Source organism: Periplaneta americana, chromosome 5 (assembly GCF_040183065.1).
Source record: "Periplaneta americana isolate PAMFEO1 chromosome 5, P.americana_PAMFEO1_priV1, whole genome shotgun sequence".
NCBI lineage: Eukaryota > Metazoa > Arthropoda > Insecta > Blattodea > Blattidae > Periplaneta > Periplaneta americana.
The window spans coordinates 163,152,755-163,178,135 of record NC_091121.1 but is presented as its reverse complement, the minus strand read 5'-3'; the positions used below and the strand labels follow the sequence as shown (position 1 = coordinate 163,178,135).

The following is a 25,381-nucleotide window of genomic DNA, read 5'->3' as shown; positions in this document are numbered from 1 at the left end:
GATTTCAGTAATAACTACCTTCCGCTGTACTTTTATTTTCATACTTGAACACCTTCTAAACTGTGCTCCTTTCATCCAAATTTTACCATAGTTGATTCAAGATTTCAGTAATAACTACCTTCCGCTGTACTTTTATTTTCATACTTGAACACCTTCTAAACTGTGCTCCTTTCCGCTGTACTTTTATTTTCATACTTGAACACCTTCAAAATTGTGCTCCTTTCACCGAAATTTTACCAGAGTTAATTCAAGATTTCAGTAACAACTACTTTCCGCTGTACTTTTATTTTCATACTTGAACACTTTCAAAATTGTGCTCCTTTCATCGAAATTTTACAAGAGTTAATTCAAGATTTCAGTAATAACTACCTTCCGCTGTACTTTTATTTTCATACTTGAACACCTTCTAAACTGTGCTCATTTCCGCTGTACTGTTATTTTCATACTTGAACACCTTCAAAATTGTGCTCCTTTCACCGAAATTTTACCAGAGTTAATTCAAGATTTCAGTAACAACTACTTTCCGCTGTACTTTTATTTTCATACTTGAACACTTTCAAAATTGTGCTCCTTTCATCGACATTTTACAAGAGTTAATTCAAGATTTCAGTAATAACTACCTTCCGCTGTACTTTTATTTTCATACTTGAACACCTTCTAAACTGTGCTCATTTCCGCTGTACTGTTATTTTCATACTTGAACACCTTCAAAATTGTGCTCCTTTCATCGAAATTTTACCAGAGTTAATTCAAGATTTCAGTAATAACTACCTTCCTCTGTACTTTTATTTTCATACTTGAAAATCTTCTAAACTGTTCTCCTTTGCTATAGTTAAAAGATATAGTTTATTTATCTTTTATTTCTTTTTCGCATTTCATATTTTTTAGTCTGGTCAAGAGTGGAGTCATTGCAAATTGCAAACGCATTCACAACTAAAGCGATATTTCATTACGCTAAATCCGCTACAAAAACCACAAGTGCAGTGTAAATCAAGCGAACACACCACTCGATGTAGTTAGGTAGCAGAAAAAGATGTTTCGCTGTATAAAAACACATTCTAAAATCTCCACCTGTCTTCCACAGATATTTCCAAGTCTCAGAACTAGTTTCCTTATAACGTACAACTAGAATTTGGCACATTGCTCTGAAGCTGCATCAACATTCCTTGTTATAAATTAGCATGGAGTAATGGGGAAACCATTACTGTATGTTACATCTACCCGTCGGTAAATCATGGACGGTAGTTACAAGGTTAGTTGGTTCGGAATTTCGAATTACTTACCAGACCTCGCAGCGCGAGGTGATTGATAATCGCGCGCGGACCCCGCCCTTCCACTCGAATATTTCTACAACTCATAATTCCTTCACTGTTCTTGTTATTGTGTGCACAAAGTAGTTTGTTAATATACGAATAGGAGAAGTGTCACAAAGACTCTCAAATCTCGTACAAGAAGCATTTTATTCGACTATGGCCCAGTTGTACCAACACGGAATAAAGTCCTGTTAAAATTAATTCCATGGTTACGCGAGAAATGTGTTGTACCAACTCGCAATAGTGCATTATTCGGAGGTTATCTCCCGAATAAGCTATTCTATGCTTTCAGTCGCCGTTAAATCGTTATCTATACTAATAATAAATCTGTAGCCGAAATTTTTCTGGTAATTTTCGATTTTCCAAAAATAATTGGTCCTAACATATATATTTTGCAATTCATTTTTAATTTTCAGAGAAGTCTATATTGTATCTTAAAAGTATTTATTTCAGTCACTGACTTCACAGCATATGTTTAAGGTGCTACACCTTTACATTACATATTTAAAAGACGTATGAACGTTTTCGTTGGTCTACGAAAACATCATCAGATACGAAGTACATTTCAGCAATATCAGTGCTCTCTACATAATATCTACAAATACAAAACATATTTAATGGCATGCAAAATGAGACATGTTAAAAAATCAACATTGCTGTGACACACATTGACATTCTATATGACTTCCTTGATTGTCACTTACTTAAAATACCCGTATAGATTACAAAAAATATTGATTTACATATATACATATATATATATATATATATATATATATATATAAATGCAAGTCTTCACATATGAGATAATAAAATGACATGATTTAAAAGTGATAAAAATAATAAAATATAAAACTAAAATAAAAAGTATTATGAACGTGAAGAGTTGCAAAATTATAGTAATTACATAATGTGAAGACTTGCATTTTCATATATATATATATATATATATATATATATATATATATATATATGTGTGTGTAAATCAATATTTTTTGTAATCTATACGTGTATTTTAAGTAAGTGACAATCAAGGCAGTCATATAGAATGTCAATCTGTATCACAGCAATGTTGGCTTTTAATATGTCTCATTTTGCATGCCACTAAATATGTTTTGTATTTGTAGATATTATGTAGAGAGCACTGATATTGCTGAAATATACTTCGTATCTGATGATGTTGGCGTAGACCAACGAAAACGTTCATACGTCTTTTAAATATGTAATGTAAAGGTGTAGCACCTTAAACATATGCTGTGAAGTCAGTGACTGAAATAAATACTTTTAAGACCTAACATATATAATTAACCACCCTGAATCCGAAAATCGCTTTTTTGAAATTTTTGTTTGTATGTCTGTCTAACTATGTTTATTACCTTTTCACGCGATAATGGCTGAACGGATTTCGATGAAAATTGGAATATAAATTAAGTTCGTTGTATCTTAGATTTTAGGCTATATGGCATTCAAAATACATTATTTAAAAGGGTGGTTTTAAGGGGGCCTGAATTAAATAAATCGAAATATCTCGCTTATTATTGATTTTTGTGAAAAATATTACATAACAAAAGTTTCTTTAAAATAATTTGCGATAGGTTTTATTCCTTGAAAAATTTTAATACGACTGATATTTAATGAGATAAATGAGTTTTAAAATTAAAATAACTGCCATCTAAGGCCGTGTAATGAATTAAAAAACAAATGACTTCATCTATAAGGGACCTTGGACAGCAATAATCGAAAGCTATGAAAGATAGCCTATAGAGAATGTTTCTGTGTTTGTATGAAGTAATATTGGAAGCTAAATTAACCGAGTTGTATAATTAATTATTATTTCACCATTGGAAAGTGTAGTTTCTCTAGATGGACATAATGCTATAATGTTATTACAGTAACTTCTGATATAATATAATATAATATAATATAATATAATATAATATAATATAATATAATATAATATAATATAATATAATATAATATAATATAATATAATATAATATAATATAATATGTAATATTATATAATATAATTTAAGTTATTTGAAGTGAGCCAAGCGCCATTTACTGAATACGTAGAAAACAATGGTTAAAATTAAGTTATTACCATAATTCAATGGAAACCTATAACAAGTAAAATAAAATATACACATTAAATCTAAATGATGTCAATCTTCATTAAACTATGGTTGCATGTAATAAAAATTAAGAAACAGGTTAAAGGAATTGTTATTGCACCAAATGAGTGTCTCTGGACCAAAATGATCGCATTTTAATTATTTGGATGCAATTTAAATTAAGTAACATATTAAACGATTTATCCTTCTATCAAACACGAATGTTCCCTGGATCAAACGTCCTATTTTAATTATGTAATTACTTTATATTTATTTCTAACGGGTGCAGCGGAGCGCACGGGTACGGCTAGTCTAGAGAATAAAATATAAAATGGCAGCAGCATTAGACGTCAATAATTCCGATAGAGATGATGAATTATTATATAATGTATTTTTGAGAATGCGGAAACAAAAGAAAATAAGGCATAAACCTGACCTATTAAATGAATATGATGATATGTTTGTGGAAGAAGATTCTTCATGTGATGAAAGAAGATATATGTTTTGCATGGCATTGTCACTAGATATCGGTTTCTGTTCCACACTTGCACATTTCTTTGCTTGTAAAACGGGATGTAAGGGAGATTTCAGCATTTGTTGAATATATTTACGCCACAGTTGACCTACTCCTGTAGCCTACTGTTTTTTCATCTCCAGGACCAGTGTCATCATGAACATTGGCAACGTTAATAGCAGTCACTGCTTCTGAGGCAGATTCTAATGGCACTTCTATTGGCTCATCTACACTAAATTCTTCCAAGACGAAACCACTATTTAATTCACTTGCCATGAAAGTAGCATCGTAATCATATATGCTGTCGTGTCCTTCCGCAGAGAGTTTGATCATTTCAAGTACTTTTTCAAATAACGTATTTGTGTTAACTGTATCTGCAGGACCTCCGCCCGTCTGGAGCCTATACTGTCCCTTTTTTGCTGCATATTTCCTTGCCTCTTTCTTTATTGAATCGTATTTCTGACGAAGATGTTCTGCATTTTTGTAGGTAGTTGTCTGAGCATTAAATAACCTAGCGATAGACTCCCATGCTCTTACCTTTTAATTTGAGGTTATGGCATCGGTCTTTTTGTTTTCCAGCACGTTCCGATAATCAGTCGCCATCTCAACTAGCTTAAGTGTATCTTCAATATTATAGTTTTGATTTCTAATTCGTTTTGATTTACTCAGTTCTTTATAATAAATTCCGTAGACAAAATAGTGTAAACAATTACTGCACTTCATAAAACAAAACACCATGTAAAGTGTTGCCAACCTCTATTCCAATTCGGCTAACTATGGAATAGGTAACCTTGGAATAAACGAACGTCATACAACACGGTAGCCAATTTATTCTATAGTTAGGCTATTCCATGGATAACTATTCCAAGATCTATTCCGCGATCGTACAACTGGGCCTATTTCGTTTATAAGACGTCATTCCATTTTCGACCAATGAAGTATAATTAAATTTTGAATTCCAACCAATCACAGTCATACATCGCGATAAATTTTACAGTTCAATTTATCACTTTCAATTTATCGCATGGTCGTTCTTTTGTTTAGTCAGTGTCGCCAACTATTTACCAGTAAATCGAAGAGTATGAATCCATTGTACTAAATAAAAATTTGTACAGATAGCACAATTTCAGAAAGAATAAATAAATTTAATTATCTCATCTTTAGGTTAACATTTTTTTTTTTTTTACAGAATTGGATGCTCCAGACAAGATTTTAAAATTTAATAAATACATTGGCATAATAAGTAGTGTCATGAAACCTTCTTTGATCCAAAGACATATTAGCACCCACAGACGACGCTATGGATGTGAAGTACGACATACGACAAACTGGCGAACGTCACTGTGCCACCTAGTCGCTGCAATTTTGTCACCCTATGTTTTGGCCACTTCGAATTTTTGGTCACACAAAAGATTTTGGTCACCAGTATACATTTTCTTAAAATTGATAATTTATTTTGACAAGTAAAATATCCATTATATTGCAGCATTCTGAGCTGCAATCTGTTGAAAAAATTATTATTTTTTCATCTTGTTCCAAGTTGAAATGCAATAGCCACCTACTTCCCTCTACAATTGTCTTATATTGATCATCAATATCTTCCAATTCATATGCAGTATATGGGGCTCGGGTGGCAAAGTATGTCTTCGTACTTTTCGGACTAGACAGAATCCTTCCCAGTTGGGACCATGACTTGGAAGTTCAGAAGGGACTTCAATTATATAGAGATGTTTTATCTGAAGTTAGGGTTATTGTAGCGTTGCATCCTCTGTGTAACACAACACCGGAATCTCGAACTTTATGTCTGGTATACATATACCCTTGATGTATTACATAGTTTCTCAAAGCTCCTAATACTTGGGGTGAATCGAAATTACCCTTCGTGATGCTCCATCAATACAATAAATTTGATAATAACAAAAATAAGTAAGAACGTCACCTTACACCTAATTTTTTTGCCAAATACTTATATGGAGGGAGAAACGAACTGGCCACCCTACACCATTATCTCCTGGCATAGTTGGCTCATAAGCGTTGCCTTCTTGGTATCACTTATCAGGTTCAAACCTGTCTTCGGACTAAACAACAACAATACTTATATATCTAACCACGGAAACAACCTTACAATGACATTTAAATCTCATTATACTTATATGCGTAATCATGGAAACAATCTTAAAATGACATTTAAATATCATTATACATATATGCGTAGCCACGGAAACAACCTTACAATGACATTTAAATTTCTCTATACAGTACTTATATGCGTAACCACGGAGAGAACCTTACAATGGCATTCAAATCTCATTACATTTATATATGTAACCACGGAAACAACCTTAAAATGACATTTAAATATCATTATACATATATGCGTAACCACGGAAACAACCTTACAATGACATTTAGATCTCATTATACTTATATGCGTAACCATGGAAAAAATCTTACAATGACATTTAAATTTCATTATACTTATATGCGTAGCCACGGAAACAACCTTACAATGACGTTTAAATCTCTCTATACTTATATGCGTAACCACGGAAAGAACCTTACAATGACATTCAAATCTCATTACATTTATATACGTAACCACGGAAACAACCTTAAAATGACATTTAAATATCATTATACATATATGCGTAACCACGGAAAACAACCTTACAATGACATTTAGATTTCATTACACTTATATGCGTAACCATGGAAAAAATCTTACAATGACATTTAAATCTCATTATACTTACATGCGTAGCCACGGAAACAACCTTAGAATGGCATTTAAGTCTCTCTATACTTATATGCGTAACCACGGAAAGAACCTTGCAATGACATTCAAATCTCATTACATTTATATACGTAACCACGGAAACAACCTTAAAATTACATTTAAATATCATTATATATATGCGTAACCACGGAAACAACCTTACAATGACATTTACATCTCATTATACTTATATGCGTAACCACGGAAAGAACCTTACAATGACATTCAAATCTCATTACATTTATATACGTAACCACGGAAACAACCTTACAATGACATTTAGATCTCATTATACTTATATGCGTAACCACGGAAAGAACCTTACAATGACATTTAAATCTCTTTATACTTATATGTGAAACCACGGAAACAATCTTACAATGACATTTAAATCTCTTTATACTTATATGCGAAACCACGGAAACAACCTTACAATGACATTTAAATCTCTTTATACTTATATGCGTAACCACGGAAACAACCTTACAATGACATTTAAATCTCTTTATACTTATATGCGTAACCACGGAAAGAACCTTACAATGACATTTAAACCTCATTACACTTATATGCGTAACCACGGAAACAACTTTACAATGACATTTAAATCTCATTATACTTATATGCGTAACCACGGAAACAACCTTACAATGACATTTAAATCTCTTTATACTTATATGCGTAACCACGGAAACAACCTAACAATGACATTTAAATCTCTTTATACTTATATGCGTAACCACGGAAACAACCTTACAATGACATTTAAACCTCATTATACTTATATGCGTAACCACGGAAACAACTTTACAATGACATTTAAATCTCATTATACTTAAATGCGTAACCACGGAAACAACCTTACAATGACATTTAAATCTCATTGCACTTATATGCGTAACCACGGAGACAACCTTACAATGAAATTTAAATCTCATTATACTTATATGCGTAACCACGGAAACAACCTTACAATGATATTTTAAATATCTAACTTTTTCAATAAAACATTAATAAATTGTTAAATGAAATCGGTGAGGAGAACACCGGTGACTAAAATGTAATCGGTGGACAGAACACCGGTGACTAAAATGTAATCGGTGGACAGAACACCGGTGACTAAAATGTAATCGGTGGACAGAACACCGGTGACTAAAATGTGGTCGGTGGACAGAACACCGGTGACTAAAATGTAATCGGTGGACAGAACACCGGTGACTAAAATGTAACCGGTGGACAGAACACCGGTGACTAAAATGTAATCGGTGGACAGAACACCGGTGACTGAAATGTAATCGGTGGACAGAACAGCGGTGACTAAAATGTAATCGGTGGACAGAACACCGGTGACTAAAATGTAATCGGTGGACAGAACACCGGTGACTAAAATGTAATCGGTGGACAGAACACCGGTGACTAAAATGTAATCGGTGGACAGAACACCGGTGACTAAAATGTGGTCGGTGGACAGAACACCGGTGACTAAAATGTAGTCGGTGGACAGAACGCCGGTGACTAAAATGTAATCGGTGGACAGAACACCGATGAAAAAAATTGTAATCGGTGGAGAGAACGTCGGTGACAAATGTAATCGGTGGACAGAAAGCTGGTGACTAAAATGTAGTCGGTGACATCTCCAGTGACGATAACTTCTAGACCCGACCACTATGAGTACAAAAATCACATTTTTTTTTATTAAATCGCTTATATATGAATTATTCAATTATTAATACCGGTAACTAAATAGACTAAACGCATACTTAAACAAAGGTTAATATCCAAATTTCACGAGAAGATACCTGTGAGAGGATATGGTCCTTGCGAGTAAGAACAGAGGATAAGCTAGTAACTCAGCTGTCACTGGCCGACTGGGACAAACAAGGCTCAGTCATTGGCCGGCCGGTTCCGTGTCGGGGTTGGTTATAAGAGCGGTGGAATAACTGACGATCCTAGCTCGGATCTTCTCCTGGAATGCGAAGAATACTATCCTACACAGCCCTTCTTGCCTTCGAAATTTAATCTACAGTCTTGCTTCTACAATTTCAGGTGCAGCGAAATTGAGTTTTTGTTACAAGCTATTAAAAGTAATTTAGTATTTAGTAGGACACGCTGCCAGTAGAAGATTAGGAAATTGTATCCTTAATTATACAATGAAATAGTGGTAAATGGCACAATCTCTTAAGCAACGTAGTACTGGAATGGAAATAAACTCAGATCATAAATATTCTGCCCTAAAATGCAAATAATATTGCAAGTCGTAATAATTTCAGAGCTCTCTAGCAAGAACAGCACGCTCGCCAGCGGTTCAAAGTACCTTATTATTAACGTAGATGAACACGGAGTTTTATTGAAGAAGTCATATATTTATTACCGACGTATTTGTGTTCATATTTCAGCATGCAACTGACGTAGTAAATCATGCAGGCGCGTTCTCATAAATCTAGCCAAAACTGTGTTTAATATATCCATGGCATGACGTTTGTGGCTTCGCTACACAGGCATGGAGGTTCTCTCAACAATTTCCAGCTGAACAATGAAGACAGGATGCTCACAAATCACATAAGCGGTGATGGAAACTACTGGATATGTATGTTATTATGTTACTTAGATTACTGAGATGGAGGAAAGCAAGAGATGTTTAATGTTAATATACCATAATTAAAATGCATTTGTATACAGCAATTTCTCAGTATTTCCGTGTCTAATTAAAACGGTATTAGTGTTGTATTTGTCGATGTTTGAAACGTGTTTTCAAATGTCAAATCAGGATTGAAAAACCTGAAAATTACATCTCTTTCTCCTTCAGGGTAATCATTTAGGTTCTTTGGGTTTATTCATTGTACAGAGATTGAACAAGCAAATATAAACTTGCATACAGATTGACTGCTTTATTGTTTCTTTGAAATCCTCAGGACTCAGCAATCGGTTCCCACGATAACTGAACATCGATTTATCTGTAGTAATGTCACGAGAGGTCTGAGATTTTGAAGTTGAAATACTCGAAGATGAATATCGATTACTGCAATAAAGAAATTCGATGTTATTATTGAGTAGTGCCAATTGCAAAAAGCGAAATATATTTTTAACAATGTTAATTACATGTACTGCACTTTTCTCTTACTATTATAACATAAGTACATTTTGAATATCTGCTGAAATCATAATTTAATTTAACAGTAACAGTGGGGACAGCTATATAACAATGCTTAAGTATTCACAGCGAGACATGTTGCTACACAGTGAAGCCATCTCTGTATAGATAGGCCTAATTAAAACACGAATTTTATTACCCCATACGGAAAACAGTTTGATCAAAGACCTTATTATTACTATGCAAGGTCTTTGGGTTTGATATGTGATGATGTTACATAAAATTGAACATCTGACTTTCTATTAATTGTTTCATTTCATTCACAAAATACAAATTTTACAGGCTACAATTATACGTTAAGTTACCTGTGGGAGCAGGACCAATGTCAGCTGTGCCTTATTTCGACCGTTACAATCAGTGCTACACGAAAGGATTTTTTATAGCTCGACAAATGCATTCTCGCTGTAGTGTGTAACGGAACTAAAGCTGTATCTACACAGTTCAATATTCCAATCGCGTATGCGTGCAATCTGGGAAAAATATGGAAAGAATCGAGTTTAAAAGGTACGTTCAATTAAGATGCATAAAGATTTTGTGTCTACATGGTGCGCCGTTTTGAACGTCGTCTTCACTGCGAAAGTACTGTATATTAATATTAAATATCAATCTTGCAGTCATTGCTTTAAAGTTTAAAGAAAAGTTTAACCGTGTAGTTGCATCTTAATGTATTCATGATCATCAATTTACGCGAGTCCTAGGCTGGATGCCTTAGACCACAACGCCACGGCGCGGGATGGTGGTAGATATTTAAAACTTAAATAAAAACGAAACAGACAATAACACTCGCTCCAACTGAAAGCACGCTTACTACTGCATAAAGACGGATAGTCTCTACTGACCATCACCAGGATACGACACGTTATTGGTCAAAATACTGTGGGGACGAATTTAGGCAAGGGGACGAATATTGGGCACTACACCTTATATTTTATCTCTGCCGATCAGTGACTGTTAAATTTCAAGTGGCTTAGTCGTGGTTGTCACCGTATTAAAAAGCACTACAACCTTTCAGCCGTCTCCTTTCCTCCTCATCGCAAATGTGACGTTGCACAGAGGGAGAGATACAATTTATTATAAGATCTGTACATTGATCCGAAGGTGTGCATTTCAAGTAATTTCATGCCTGTGTGTGCTTTCACTTGAATTTCAGAGACAACTGACCATAAACAGGGAATTCCCTTATTCCCAGTCTGAACCCGTTTAGGTGTCATGAGCCAAAATGTATCTCTCTACCGATCGTACCAAAGAATCTATATATAATTTAATTTATATTGAAAGATTTTTTTACACCTTGGCCGCTGTACGCCTGCTTATATCATACACTGTTTTTTTAATATGAATTGATAAATTATATCTCACGAATTCAGAACATATTAATTACATTAATTCTTATTTTATATATACACTACAGAAACAATTTATAAATTCGCAATAAGTAATTTTTTAACATAAAGACTAATATTCTGAGAGACGTACAACGGTATTTTAGAAATTAAGAGATTGTTCTTTCCACAACGCATAACATACTACATACATTGGCAACGTGATTATACAGATAGAATTTCGCAATAACATATTTTCGGACATGAACAACAACATTTTGTGAGACGTATATATTAGAATTAATACAGTGTTAATTTCAGTGGGCTTATGTAGGGTCTACATTCACATACTACAGTACATTAGTAACACGACAATGTATCATTGAATTGCTTTTTGATATAAATAATTTTTTTTTTTCTTTTTCCTACTCCTTTGTATAAAATACAGTTGAGAATGTGAAAAAAAAAACGCAGTTTTGAAGTTAATGTCTGCAACTTTGAGCGACTGTGTTTGAGCTTCATTTTAATATGGTCATTACAAATCCTAGTCACACTGAAATTGCAGTTCCTTAAAATCGAAAGACATGTTAGTGGGTATCATAGGAATACATGTGGTAAAAACATCTTCTCCTTTCAATTTTCCAGTTAATATTGTCACTTCTATTAGGTCTACGTTTTGTATGAGTTTTTTTTTGCACCAATTCTTGTTCCATTGATAATTTTGGTAGGTCAATATTTCGCAGTAATGCTATTGGTGATTCAATATTAAGTATTAAATTATGTGGTAGCAATCCTTGTGTTTTATCGAAGAATTCAAGAATTCAGTTGGATAAAACACAGCTTGCTCACTATCTACAACTGTATCGAGAAATTCATAATACGGTCCTGGACTGCATAAAGATACTTATTCCATGCATTTTCTAGATTTTGATTTTCATGATGTATCAACAATGTTAATTTATGTCGTGTTACTTTTTCCATAGCTTCATGAAAGTCGATGTTGGATACAACAAGCAATAATAAAGAACAACTGACTGTGGAAGATTGCATTTAATATTATACATTAATATTTGATCATATTAATTTTTATCAACAATAATATCACTAGAGGTTTTTATTTTATCGATAAATCTGCGAGTGGAACACAAGCAGATCTATCTAGAGAAAATCAAAACTCGAGTGGGATTTAATTGACTATTACACGATTAGAAGAAAGTATATAAAGATTAGAAGTAACGAAGTACTCCAATACAATAAAATATTAATGGCTTACGAAAATACAACTGTCTTCAAATGTATTATTGTATTATCTCAACATTACGCCAGATGGCAGTAGTGTTTTATGATTATGTTTTCTTGTTATCAGTTGTGCCAACTATGGAATCTTCATTGAACTCTGAGGACGGTTACCAGTCAAGAAGGCCTTGTTGATTCAGTTTCATTTTTATTAAAACATTTGCATTCCGCTTCAATCATCCGGATCCCAGTAATCGTCACTTGATAGATGATTTTCAATAAATCTTAGTATTAAACAATCTCTGATACGTGACTATCCATAATATCAAATAGCAGAAGCTATAAAAATCATAACCTAAATAATATAAACAAGTGTTAGAAAAGTTTTAATTAGGGATGATGAAATAAACAAGAAACGTTTTAATTAAAGATGATGAAATAAAAAAATAAACATGACTAATTTTAAAAGAAACAATTATTGAAAGTACAATTTTCAAATTTGAATGTTTTAGTGGTTGGTGGTTCAGTTGATGTTATATTGGACGTGTGCGTAAAATAAGTGAACTCGTTGATGTACATGGTGTATCCCTCAACTTATTCAGGATTTCCGAATGGTGCTCTTCATATATGACCAGTGATCTTTATTAATTCTTGTTCTTGAATGCCAATGCGAGTCATATTTGAAATTGCTGTGCATCGACTGGAATGGTTTGTAATTTTCTGTTTTTTGACGTCCAGACCAGTGCAGTTTGAAATGTTGGCAAACAAAGAAACAAATGCTAGGGTAGTGATAAAAATAAACAAATGCTAGGGACGCGATAAAATTAAACAAATGCTAGGGACGCAATAAAATTGTGCGATAAGCAGCCATGATGGGTTGAAAGACGTCCTTTCGTACCGTTTTATTGGTCAAAAGTAGTGTGACGTAGTAAAAGTGTAATAGTCTTTTTAATTAATTTAACTTCCATTTGTCCGATTTTAATGTAGCCTATGTTTTTCTCCTGGTTATGAAGATTAAATATGCAAACTTTGGCAGATATCGGGCAAAACGTGTAGATTTGTATAGATAGAAAACAAACACACATATTCACTTTTATATATTAAGATTAGGGAAGAATTTACTGTGCTAGTTTGAGTTACATTCTGTATCAAGTTCCTGGGAAATAATATTTCTCTGTTTCACTGAAGCGCAAGGTAAAACTGTCCAAGAGAGATACATGAAAGCTTCCAGCCATAAAACGCCACACGAACCCTAGTCACATTCACAAGTTCTCTGGAAGAGAGTTTTAAGTAATTAGGAAAAGGTAAGTGGAGTTTGATTTGCAGGTTTACCGCATGCATAAACAGCTCTAGTTTCTTGAATTTTTATACCTCCAAACCAGTGCCTCTCGTGTTATTTTCCTCGTTATCCGAAGGCATTCCAGCAAGTGTTTTTGCTTATTTCGCGTTCAATACAAGCGTTTTTTTAACATTCTAATATTTCATTTTGCGGGAGACATTTACTACCGAATTGCATGCATATACTCTCATGTTTTTCTTATAAATTCGATTTTTTTATCCCCTACACTTATTATGAACATTACATTGGGCCTTGTAGCTGTGGAGTATTTTTTTCATGTTGAAATTAAGCTCAGTAATTTGCGTGTCCTAAAGAAATTTTGTCGTGCAAAGAGAAAACCGCTAAGTGCGCACCTGTCTTATTTTGCTGCAATATTTTTATGTAGTCCACATTCTTGCCGCGCCCATGTTATGAAGTTTTTCTTGAATTCAACCGAACAGTAATTAGCCTCCAATAAAGAGTTTTCGAAGCCCAATGTCTTAGAATAACTTCTTAACTTATGTATTTAGTCTAGGTTTCTGGTGTTACTTCAGCGACCTTCAACAGTGGGCCTATTTTAGTGTAATATTGCTACGGGCATTTAATAGTTTACCTACATGCTGAGATACAAGTGTGGTAAATGCGTTTATTAACTACAGAATCGAGAAAAAGTTTCGAAAAACGAGGCGAAGTCGAGTTTTATATTTCTGAGATTCAGTTAATGCTCTTAACATAAATTGCATACTATTTTATTTAATGAATGAATGAATGAATGAATGAATGAATGAATGAATGAATGAATGAATGAATGAAGAATGAATGTTAGCCATGATGTCCCATATTGGGCACAGGCCTCCTGTGATGGGGTTAGAACTCCCTCGACAGGGATGGCTCAAGTGTACTCGCTTGGTGAGCCAATCCAGGCGAGCTTGTCGTGTATACTACTTTTGTGACATGGTTAATAATGCTATTAGACTTTAACTAGTCTCAGCACTCTGTACTTTGTTCATTTTTTTCTTGCACTACACACATTATATTGACATTGGCACTTTGACGAAACTGATTGCCATTTACACTATTTACCTGAAACTTTCTCAACACTGACTTTACTATTTACAAAACTTATCTCACACTTTCACTAATACTGACTTTACTATTTACAATATCTTAACACTGATTACGTTATCTATTTACAATGATCTTCCCTAGTTCTTTCCACAAAACTCTGTTCTTTGCTGTCCTCGGCCATTGTTTCCCCGCCTCTTTGGTAAACATGTCCGACCATATGAGACGTGGTCTTCCCTGTCCTCTCTTTCCGACGTAGGGGTCCCACATCGTGACTGCATGGGTCCATCTTGTCTGGTGTAGTCTCGCCACTTGTCCCCCTTCAGGTCCACTTCGTTGCCGTGGCTCGTTCTGCTGCGTCAGTAGTGTTCGTCAGTCTTTGTAGTGTTTCGTTTGTCATTCTGTCTCGTAGCGTGATGCCCAGTATTTTTCTTTGCATCTTCGTCTGGTATGTTTGTATATTTGAGCGTTGTCATGATTATTTAAATTAATTAAAATATTAACATTAATTGAGGAGTTATATGAATCAGGGATTGCAGAAACAACACATGTCATTATTTGTGGCGAAATGAGTCTATTCGAGTTTCAAGGACTGTTGATCTATTGGGCTATCATTCCATGCAGAAACCACGTATGTTAGTATAGCCGTCTCACATTTGGAGACCTGTGAAATCCTGGAAGCGCGCAGAAACAACTCATGTCAAAGACATGTGCCGACACATTGGTTACGATTCCAGACGGCAGACATCTACGACAGAAGGATACAAAAATTGATCCCACTGAATGAGAAATGTCTCAATTCTAGTGGTGAATACGTTGAAAAATAACTCAACAATTGCTACATCTGTTCCAATAAAACTTTCCATGAAATTTTGTTCTCTTTCTGTAAACGACTCCAGGGAAACATTTTTTACGGCCTTCGTAATTGCGCTCGAGTGGCCAAAATTTGTGTAAGCACTTCTTTAAACATTATTAAAATGATGGAAGAAAAAAGATGATTTTTTTATCTACCTCCATGAGAATGTTTGCTTTGTAAGTACAAAGGAGAATACCATATTTACCTTCTTCATTGGCTTATCCAGATAAAATCGTGCCAATTCAAAGAGAGAAGCTTGACGATATATGCAAACTAATGCGTTACATACCACATGAATATCAAGAATTTTACAATAATATTATTCAGTGAACTATTGTAGAAAAATATGCTGAACTTATATATTAAGTATGCAGTAGGCTTATGCATATATTATATCCCTAATTTGACAAATAAACTTTACTTGAACTGAAATTATTATACTACAATTTTGATTCCTTGCAGAAACAGCAAATGTCAAGCTAATATTTATTTCATTAACAATTCATTAGATTCGAATAAATTTGGTATGAAACGACACATCTATTAGGCTTCTGTCTGAAGAAGCCAGTACTATAACCAATGATGTGGTATACCACCAGTAATATCGTTTATTGTGTCATACTTACTTACTGGCGTTTAAGGAACCCGGAGGTTCATTGCCGCCCTCACATAAGCCCGCTATCGGTCCCTATCCTGAGCAAGATTAACCCCTTCCCTATCATCATACTCCACCTCCATTAAATCCATTTTAATATTATCTTCCCATCTACGTCTCGGCCTCCCGAAAGCTCTTTTTCCCTCCGGCCTCCCAACTAACACTCTATATGCATTTCTGGATTCGCTCATACGTCCATCTCAAACGTCTGGATTTAATGTTCCTAATTATGTCAGGTGAAGAATACAATACGTGCAGTTCTCTGTTGTGTAACTTTCTCCATTCTCCTGTAACATCATCCCTCTTATACCCAAATATTTTCCTGAGAACCTTATTTTCAAACACCCTTAACCTATGTTCCTCTCTCAAAGTCAGATTCCAAGTTTCACAACCATACAGAACAACCGGTAATATAACTGTTTTATAAATCCTAACTTTCAGATTTATTGACAGCAGACTAGATGATAAAAGCTTCTCAACCGAATAATAACAGGCATTTCCCTTATTTATTCTGTGTTTAATTTTCTCCCGAGTATCATTTATATTTCTTACTATTACTCCAAGATATTTGAACTTCTCCACCTCTTCGAAAGATTAATTTCCAATTTTTATATTTCCATTTCTTACAATATTCTCGTCACGAGACATAATCATATACTTTGTCTTTTCAGGATTTACAACCAAACCTATCTCTTTACTTGCTTCCAGTAAAATCCCCGTGTTTTTCCTAATCGTTTGTGGATTTTCTCCTAACATATTCACGTCATCCGCATAGACAAGCAGCTGATGTAACCCGTTCAATTCCAAACCCTCTGTTTTCTGTGTCTACTGAAAAATTTAGTTTTCATGTCATACGCTGTTTCTGAAATCCCCGATTCATATGTACAAGAGGTGTATATTCTATAAGCCCTTTGTAAGTGTAATTCATTTTCTTGTTCCCAGAATCATATTGCCCATCTTACAAAATGTTGTTTCAATATCTCTAATACAGCGATCATGGCGATTGATTGTTTATATGGATGTCGTAATACACAGCGAGATGGACTTTGTAAATAACAAGCCAATCGTTAAGAGTCTTTCTTATATCATGCGGATACACGCAAAACAAGTGACATTTATCTTAACCATGAATATTTTCAAAATTCAGTCTTATCAAATAATGATATGTTCTTCACATGACGGGGTTGTAGTACGTTCATCATATTCTGGACTTTATGAACCATTTTTCGTCACAAAAAGATGTTCAACCATTCCATTGGATATAAATTTACCATCAACTTACATTATACAACTTAATACTGCCAAGGAAAATGGCATTCGACGAGGTGGTTTGATTTGAAGAAATGCTCACCAATGCAAATGGATGTTATTCTTCAGAGTGACTTACATTTTGTGTGCAAAGCACGCTCATAGATAAACGTTGTTCAACAATAAAACTTGAATTAGGTCGGAGAGAAATATTTATGCGTTTTGAAACCTAACTTTGATCTGAGCGTGTGCGTATCTCGCTTAATCAGCCTTATTTGTGGTTGTTTTTACTGGCTCAGGGGCTGAATGGTTTGTAATCAAGAAGCATCCTCTCCGTGCTGGAGGGTTATATACGAGTATAAAATAGTCTGTGATCTTCAATTAGTGAGTTAATCAGTATCAGCACCTCTAGTGCCCCCCAGCATAACCTTACACTCCAGTATTTTATCATCCATCAAGAACATTCTCCGGCAGTATATATTAAATATACTTCTTCTCTTCGTTCTCTCTTCGTTTCTTTTATTTGCCACATATAACTGAAAGGTATTCCTACCATTAAGGTTGTTGCTCTACAATAATTATGGGTCCTCATTAGCACACGTAATTCCTCAGGTTCTTCCAGACAATTTAGTTATACGTTAAGAACTTTCAAATATAAAATTTACTGTCGTTATGTGATCGATTTCTGCGTATAGAAGTTCTTGAATTATATCGGCATATTGCGAATTAAAATATTTAATCCCAAAAGTTTTCAACGTATGTTTCTATGTCTCTTACCACTTTTATTCCACTGTTGCTCCATTACCGACATCATTTTCGCACTGTCTCTGAGCTACATCTGCAATTTCAAAAAAACATTTAATTGTGCAAGACATCGATTTTACTATATCCGCTATGTTTGTTTTGCTTATATTACTTTTCCTATCAATCTGAACATATATCCGCTATGTTCGTTTTGATTATATTACTTTTGCTATCAATCTGAACATATATCCGCTATGTTTGTTTTGCTTATATTACTTTTCCTATCAATCTGAACATATATCCGCTATGTTTGTTTTGATTATATTACTTTTGCTATCAATCTGAACATATATCCGCTATGTTTGTTTTGCTTATATTACTTTTCCTATCAATCTGAACATATATCCGCTATGTTTGTTTTGATTATATTACTTTTCCTATCAATCTGAACATATATCCCGTATGTTTGTTTTGCTTGTATTACTTTTGCTTTCAATCTGAACATATATCCGCTATGTTTATTCGTGTTTATACATCTTGATTACACTTTTTCAACATTTCGTATCACTTAAGAATATATGTACTTATGTTAATGATTTTCCACGGTAGGGTAAACCAAGCAGATGCAATATCACCTTTACCTTTTACCTTTGCTCTAAAATATGCCATTAGGAAAGTTCAGGAAAACAGAGAGGATTTAAAATTAAACGAGTTACATCAGATCTTGTTTATGAGGATGACGTGAATATTTTAGGAGAAAATCCACAAACGATTAGGGAAAACACAGAAATTTTACTTGAAGCAAGTAAAGAGATAGGTTTGGAAGTAAATCCCGGAAAGACAAAGAATGTGATTATGTCTCGTGACCAAAATATTGCACGAAATGGAAATATAAAAATGGAAATTCATCCTTTGAAGTGATGAAAAAATTCAAATTTCTTGGAGCAACAGCAACAAATATAAGTGAGACTCGAGAGGAAATTAAACGGAGAATAAATATGGGAAATGCCTGTTATTATTCGACTGAAAATCTTTTGTCATCTCGTCTACTTAAAAAAGAAACTGAAAGTTGGAATTTATAAAATAATTATATTACCGTACCAGTTGTTCTGTATGGTTGTGTAACTTGGACTTTCACTTTGAGAGGAGAACGGAGGTTAAGAGTGTTCGAGATTAAGGTGCTTAGGAAAATATTTGAGGCTAAGATGGATGAAGTTACAGGCGAATGGAGAAAGTTACATAACGCAGAACTGCACGCATTGTATTCTTCACCTGACATAATTAGGAACATTAAATCCATGCGTTTGAGATGGACAGAACATGTAATATGTATGTGGGCGAATCCTGAAATACATATAGAGTGTTAGTTGAGAGGCCGGAGGGAGAAAGACCTTTGGAGAGACCGCGATGTAGATGGGAGGATAATATTAAAATGGATTTGAGGGAGGTGGATATGATGGTAGAGAATATTGGTGGAATATTGGAGTGAAACAGGAGTATCTTTCCGAGAAAAACCTTGTACGAAGTCTGTTTTGTTCACCAAAACCTCCACGACATGACCGGGATTCAAACCCGGGCCCTCCGGTTGGAAGACCTCTGTGGCAGGGTTTGAGCCACAAACGCGATATTTTACTACGTTCCTGTCATTGATCTATTCTGTTCACGGTTTCTTGTTGAAGCAAAGCTCGAAACACCCTTAAGAATTATTAGTTAATTCCTTAAATTCAGCCAGAAGCGCCATGATTAGTTAGTGCTTTAATGAGCTGATCAGGTGGAATATATAGTACTGGTATCAAACATCATGGGAGGTCTATAAAAAGAGTTCAAGTACAACACAATAGTTCAAAGACACTAGATAAATACTCATTTGTTTCTTGTAACGACTCCAATTTCGCTCCTGGGCATATGAAGTAGATGATGGAATTGTTAATTGGTAGGGAACAGAGAGTAGCTGCTAATATATTAATATAAATCTGCCCTGGAGTAAGTGAGGATAAGTATAAGAAATGGGGAACAATGACCCTGAGAAATGTAATTTGGTCTGCCATGGTGAGAGAGATGTTTAAGGTGTTTTTTTTAATCTTATACAGTTTAATCCTTCTGATAACAAATACATGCAATAGTTACAGGTGCACATTCTAAAATATAACAGTGGAAGTGTTACAGAACTTTCGATATAGGCCTACTATTATAAAACGAAGAATTAAAGAATATTTTTCCTTCTTTTATAGAGTTTTGCTTAAAATGAAATTGGTTTTTCTGTAGTAATCTCACTAGGAGTTTTGATTTTTTTTAGAGAAAATTTTAAATCGAGTGGGATTTAATAGACTATTTCGTTTATATGACGTCATTATATTTTCGGCCAATGAACTGTAATGAAATTTTGAATTCCAACCAATCACAGTCACACATCGCGATAATTTCTACAGCTCGATTTATCACTATAAATTTATCGCGTGGTCGTTCTTTTGTTTAGTCAATGTCGCCAACTGTTTCCACGTGAGCATGAATCTATTGTACGGTACTAAATAAAGTGTGAAATCCTACTTTCACATCTACATCTTCATCTTTCAATTCCATGTCCATTGTATCTAAAGAAAATGACACTCCTTCATAACAATTGTTCATTTAATTAATGTATTAATCAGGTTATTTTTGTAATTATACTATAAAATGTTTAAATTTAATTATGATTTCAGCAGATAATGAAAACGTGAAAACGTATTTCTGGTATAATAACGAGAGAAAAGTGCAGTACATGTAATTAACATTTGCAAGCCTCTATTTCGCTTTTGTCAATTGGCATTACTGAATAACATTCAATTTCTCTATTGTAGTAATCGGTATTCATCTATTTCGACTTCACAATGTCTGAATAGGTTAAGTATTCATAAATAGACTTATTAACATTTTGTGATCGAATTTTAGGGGTATATTATTTACATTTTTATTTTATTCACGAAATAGTCCTAATAAATGTCACTCGAGGTCTGAGATTACTATAGACTATTACACGATTAGAATAAAGTATATAAAGATTAGAAGAAATAAAGTACTGCAACAATAAAATACTAATTGACTTACTAAAATAGTAAACGTCTTGAAAATATATTATTGTACCATCTCATCATTACAAATACTCCTCTAGAATGGCTGTAGTGTGTTATAATAAGCTTTTCTCTTGTTACCAGTTGTGCCAACTATACAATTTTCATTGAACTGTATGGACGATTACTAGTCAAGAAGGCTTTGTTGATTCAGTTTCATTTTTATTAAAACAGTTACATTCCACTTCAGTTATTAAAGAATCTCTTATACGTGACTATTCATAATCTCATACAGCAGAAGCTATAACAAAGCCTAAATAATATAAACTAGATAAATGGTAGAAAAGCTTTAATTGAGAATGATGAAATAAACATGAATCATTTTAAAAGGTACAGTTATTGAAATAACAATGCTGGAAAACAAAGAAACAAAATAAAACTAGGGAGGTGATAAAAACAAATGCTAGGTAGGTGATACAAATTGTAGAATAAGCAGCCATGATTGGTTGAAACACGTCTTACGTTTTATTGGTCAAAAGTAGTATGACGTAGTAAAAGTGTAATAATCAAAATGAACGTCTAAACTTTTCCAAATTCTGTAGAGATTTCTACATAATTATCATAGTGGTGCAAGGTTTTGGAATACTTGTGGCGTGTTCTAGGTGTAGAGAGAACCAACGTTTCGGAACTACATGCCGGCTTCATCATTATGAAAGAAAGAGAGAGGACAACGGGGAGCTCTATCTATGGGATCCATTGCCAAGAGCTATAGGATGCTTCATATAAATTACGCTTCTCCCGCACCGCAAGCTCAGCGGAATTTTCTGTTGTACGCCTCGCACGTTTACCGCGACATCAGCTGCCGTTTCTACGGTAGTAACTTTACTTTATAAAACCCGTTTAGGGGGAACATATTTGAAGGGTACACGGGAAAAACGATCAAGGTCCATCAAAAATCGAAATTGAGTTAATAATGCTATCTTATAGTGGAAAAGAAGTACTACCATGTGGTCTAGCTAGTAATAAGAAATCATCGTTCTTGACATTCCACTACGTCAATTTCTATTAAATACACACATAACAAAGTATTAAGTTCTTAAACTTTAAAATTCTTTTTTCTCGAAACTTTCTAAAATGGGCCTTGATCGTTATTCCCGTGTACCCTTCATTTATAAACAACTGAAGAGTCAATACAAATGTAGGCCTTATCTTTGCTACAAGAAATGTTCAAAGTCTCCTCCTCCTACTTCAACACATTTTTTTTTATATCTCTGAAGATTATTCTCAAATATCGACTAATCTCTTCTTGCGAAATATTCAAAATTATATATCTGATATTTTCCTCCATTATTTGTACAGTTTGTACCAAAAGTTTAAGGGCATTCCTTCAGGAGAGATGTTTCACTCCTATCCATATATTTATGTGAAACCCTTTGATGTTTATACAGGGAGCAAATTCCAATTTCTCTAGCTTTCAAACTGTGGATTATGTAACAAATATTCTGTTATTATTTAGCAATAGTTTCATGATATGTTAACTTCCAGTTGCATGTTAGTTATAGTTATAATCAGATATCCTACTAATTGGAACACATGTTCTATAGTAGTGAATTTCTTAAATAAATAAATTAAGCCTATTAGGCCTACTATATAATACTGTATATTGAATTTATTAATATAGTGTTATATTTACTCTGTAATTTGCCAATTATAGCGACATTTTACATTTTTGGCTATGATTTCTATACTTAACTCTTTTTCATTTTTTTTTGGTATTTTTCATTTATATCTGTGTATTTTATTTAGATAGTATCTATTTGTTTTTTTTTATTTTTAATTTTTAATTTGTAATTACACTTGTATCTTGCATTTGTTTCTGTTTTATCTCTTTTTTCATGTTATATGCAATTCTATGTTTTTTTAACAAATATCTGTACTGGCTATTGTAATTGGGATTTTGCCCTTTTATAGACATAAATGAATAAATAAAATAAATAAATGAAAACTTATTGAAAAATCACATTTTGTATAGGAAAAAATTAATTTCTCCAGAATGGGTGTACTTATATTAATACATTTTGGGATAGAATTAGACATTATCTCTAGTTATTCTTCAACGTCCGAATAATCTGCCACTTCACATCCACACTCACTGAATTTCGACCCATTTTCAGTTTTTCAAGGAATAAATCTAACCTTCCCACACTTGTTGCAAACTTCACAGCTGATTACAAAAAATGAAAGGAATAAGCTGATTGACCAATACGATGAAAGAGTAATGGAACGGAGAAAGATTCTCTCCAGCACCGGGATTTGAACCCTAGGTTTTCAGCTCTACTTGTCGATGCTTTATCCACTAAGCCACATCGGATACCTACCCCGGCGTCGGACAGAATCATCTCAGTTTAAGTTCCAACTCTTGGGTTCCCTCTAGTGGCCGCCTTCTGCACTACGTCATAGATGTCTATGAATGTAGGACTGAAGTCCACACATGTGCTGAGGTGCACTCGTTATGAGTGACTAGTTGGCGGGGTTCCGACGGAATAAGCGCCGTCTTAAATCACGAAGTGATTTACGCATATCATATATATTATTTTAATGTACCGAAGTACATATGATATTTCCATGCAGATATTCTGCGTCATCATACGATGAAAGAGTAATGGAACGGAGAAAAAATCTCCCGGCGCGGAGAGAATTTTTCTCCGTTCCATTACTCTTTCATCGTATGATGACGCAGAATATCTGCATGGAAATATTATATGTACTTCGGTACATTAAAATAATATATATGATTGACCAATGTTAGCAACTCCCAATGTTGTGATGTAAGTGGCAGTGACGGTCCCGGGTCAATTTATAGCGAATTTCAAACACAAGAGAATTTTATAAAATGACAATTTTTCCTAAATGAAAAGGAGAAAAATGTGGATTATAATGCGTGAACGAGCTGTCACAAATTTTTTAAACAAAAAGTAGTAATTGCACAAGAAACCTTTCAACACTTGCAACATTTGCAACACTTAATCATAGCAGTTGATAAAGCGTCGTAAAACACCACACTACGCATAAATGAGTAATCCCTTAATTTTTCTGAAAAACATTATAAAATCACAATAAATGTTAGGCTAAGTTGAAATTTTATCCATTTCAGCTTTTTTGACTTCACGTATGAGTTACAAAAGGTGCACAATTATAATAAAATATGTTGAAACTAATTCGTTCTTCTGTCTTAACTGTATTATTGTTGGTAAAATAAAGTTCATGAATCGATAGTAATTATTGTACTTTTTTCGTTTCAGTGACTGGAGCATCAATTGATTGTTACCTCTTCCTAAAAATACAAGGTACGTATTTTTTCTGAAATAAATTTATAGATTTTCGTTTCCTTATTAATAAATCACGTCCAATGCTCTCTACGTATGACTTACATAAAATGGATTTTTGACCATAATTTATATAAAATTGAAGGTAATTTTAAAATATGGTATAATTTTAAGTTCTTGAGAGATGTTATCTAGATTAGAGTATTCGATTAGCATGCGTTTGTGGTTTCAAAATATTTGAAGTATAATTATGATCCAGCTGTATGTATATACACACTTTATGTAGACAATTAACGTACAAACTGCATGTTGATAATTCTGGAAACAACTAGGATTAAGAGTCCAAAACACCATGCAAATTAATGGTTGTCTTTCGCTTAAGGGGAGTCTGTACTTCCATATCCTACAATATTAAATTCCTGAATTTTGGGTACACTTTTCTCAGTAGTTATAAAAGATACAAATATAGAAAAAATAGGGCTTATGTAACACATCTTTATGTATACAACCGGTTAAATAAATTTAAAATTCCTCTCAGCGGTTCGAAAAAAAAAATTCATTGATAAAATTTTTTGCATTGGGAATGACTGCAAATAATTTTTAATTTTTCTAAAGATAGAAATAAACTTATTTTCTAACTACTGGTGTAAAATACCATCACATTGATATTGTATATATTAATTTCAGTCTCCTGAGC

General features: G+C 33.8%; 1 long non-coding RNA gene across 1 annotated transcript in view; it reads left to right on the top strand.

Annotated features, from left to right (window-relative positions):
• The window catches only part of LOC138700257 (uncharacterized), a 426,875-nt gene that overhangs the window by 140,462 nt on the left and 261,032 nt on the right, over positions 1-25,381 (top strand). Inside the window, exon 2 of the long non-coding RNA XR_011332315.1 lies at positions 24,661-24,705. This is a non-coding gene — a long non-coding RNA (uncharacterized lncRNA). The remainder of the gene's footprint in view (positions 1-24,660; positions 24,706-25,381) is intronic.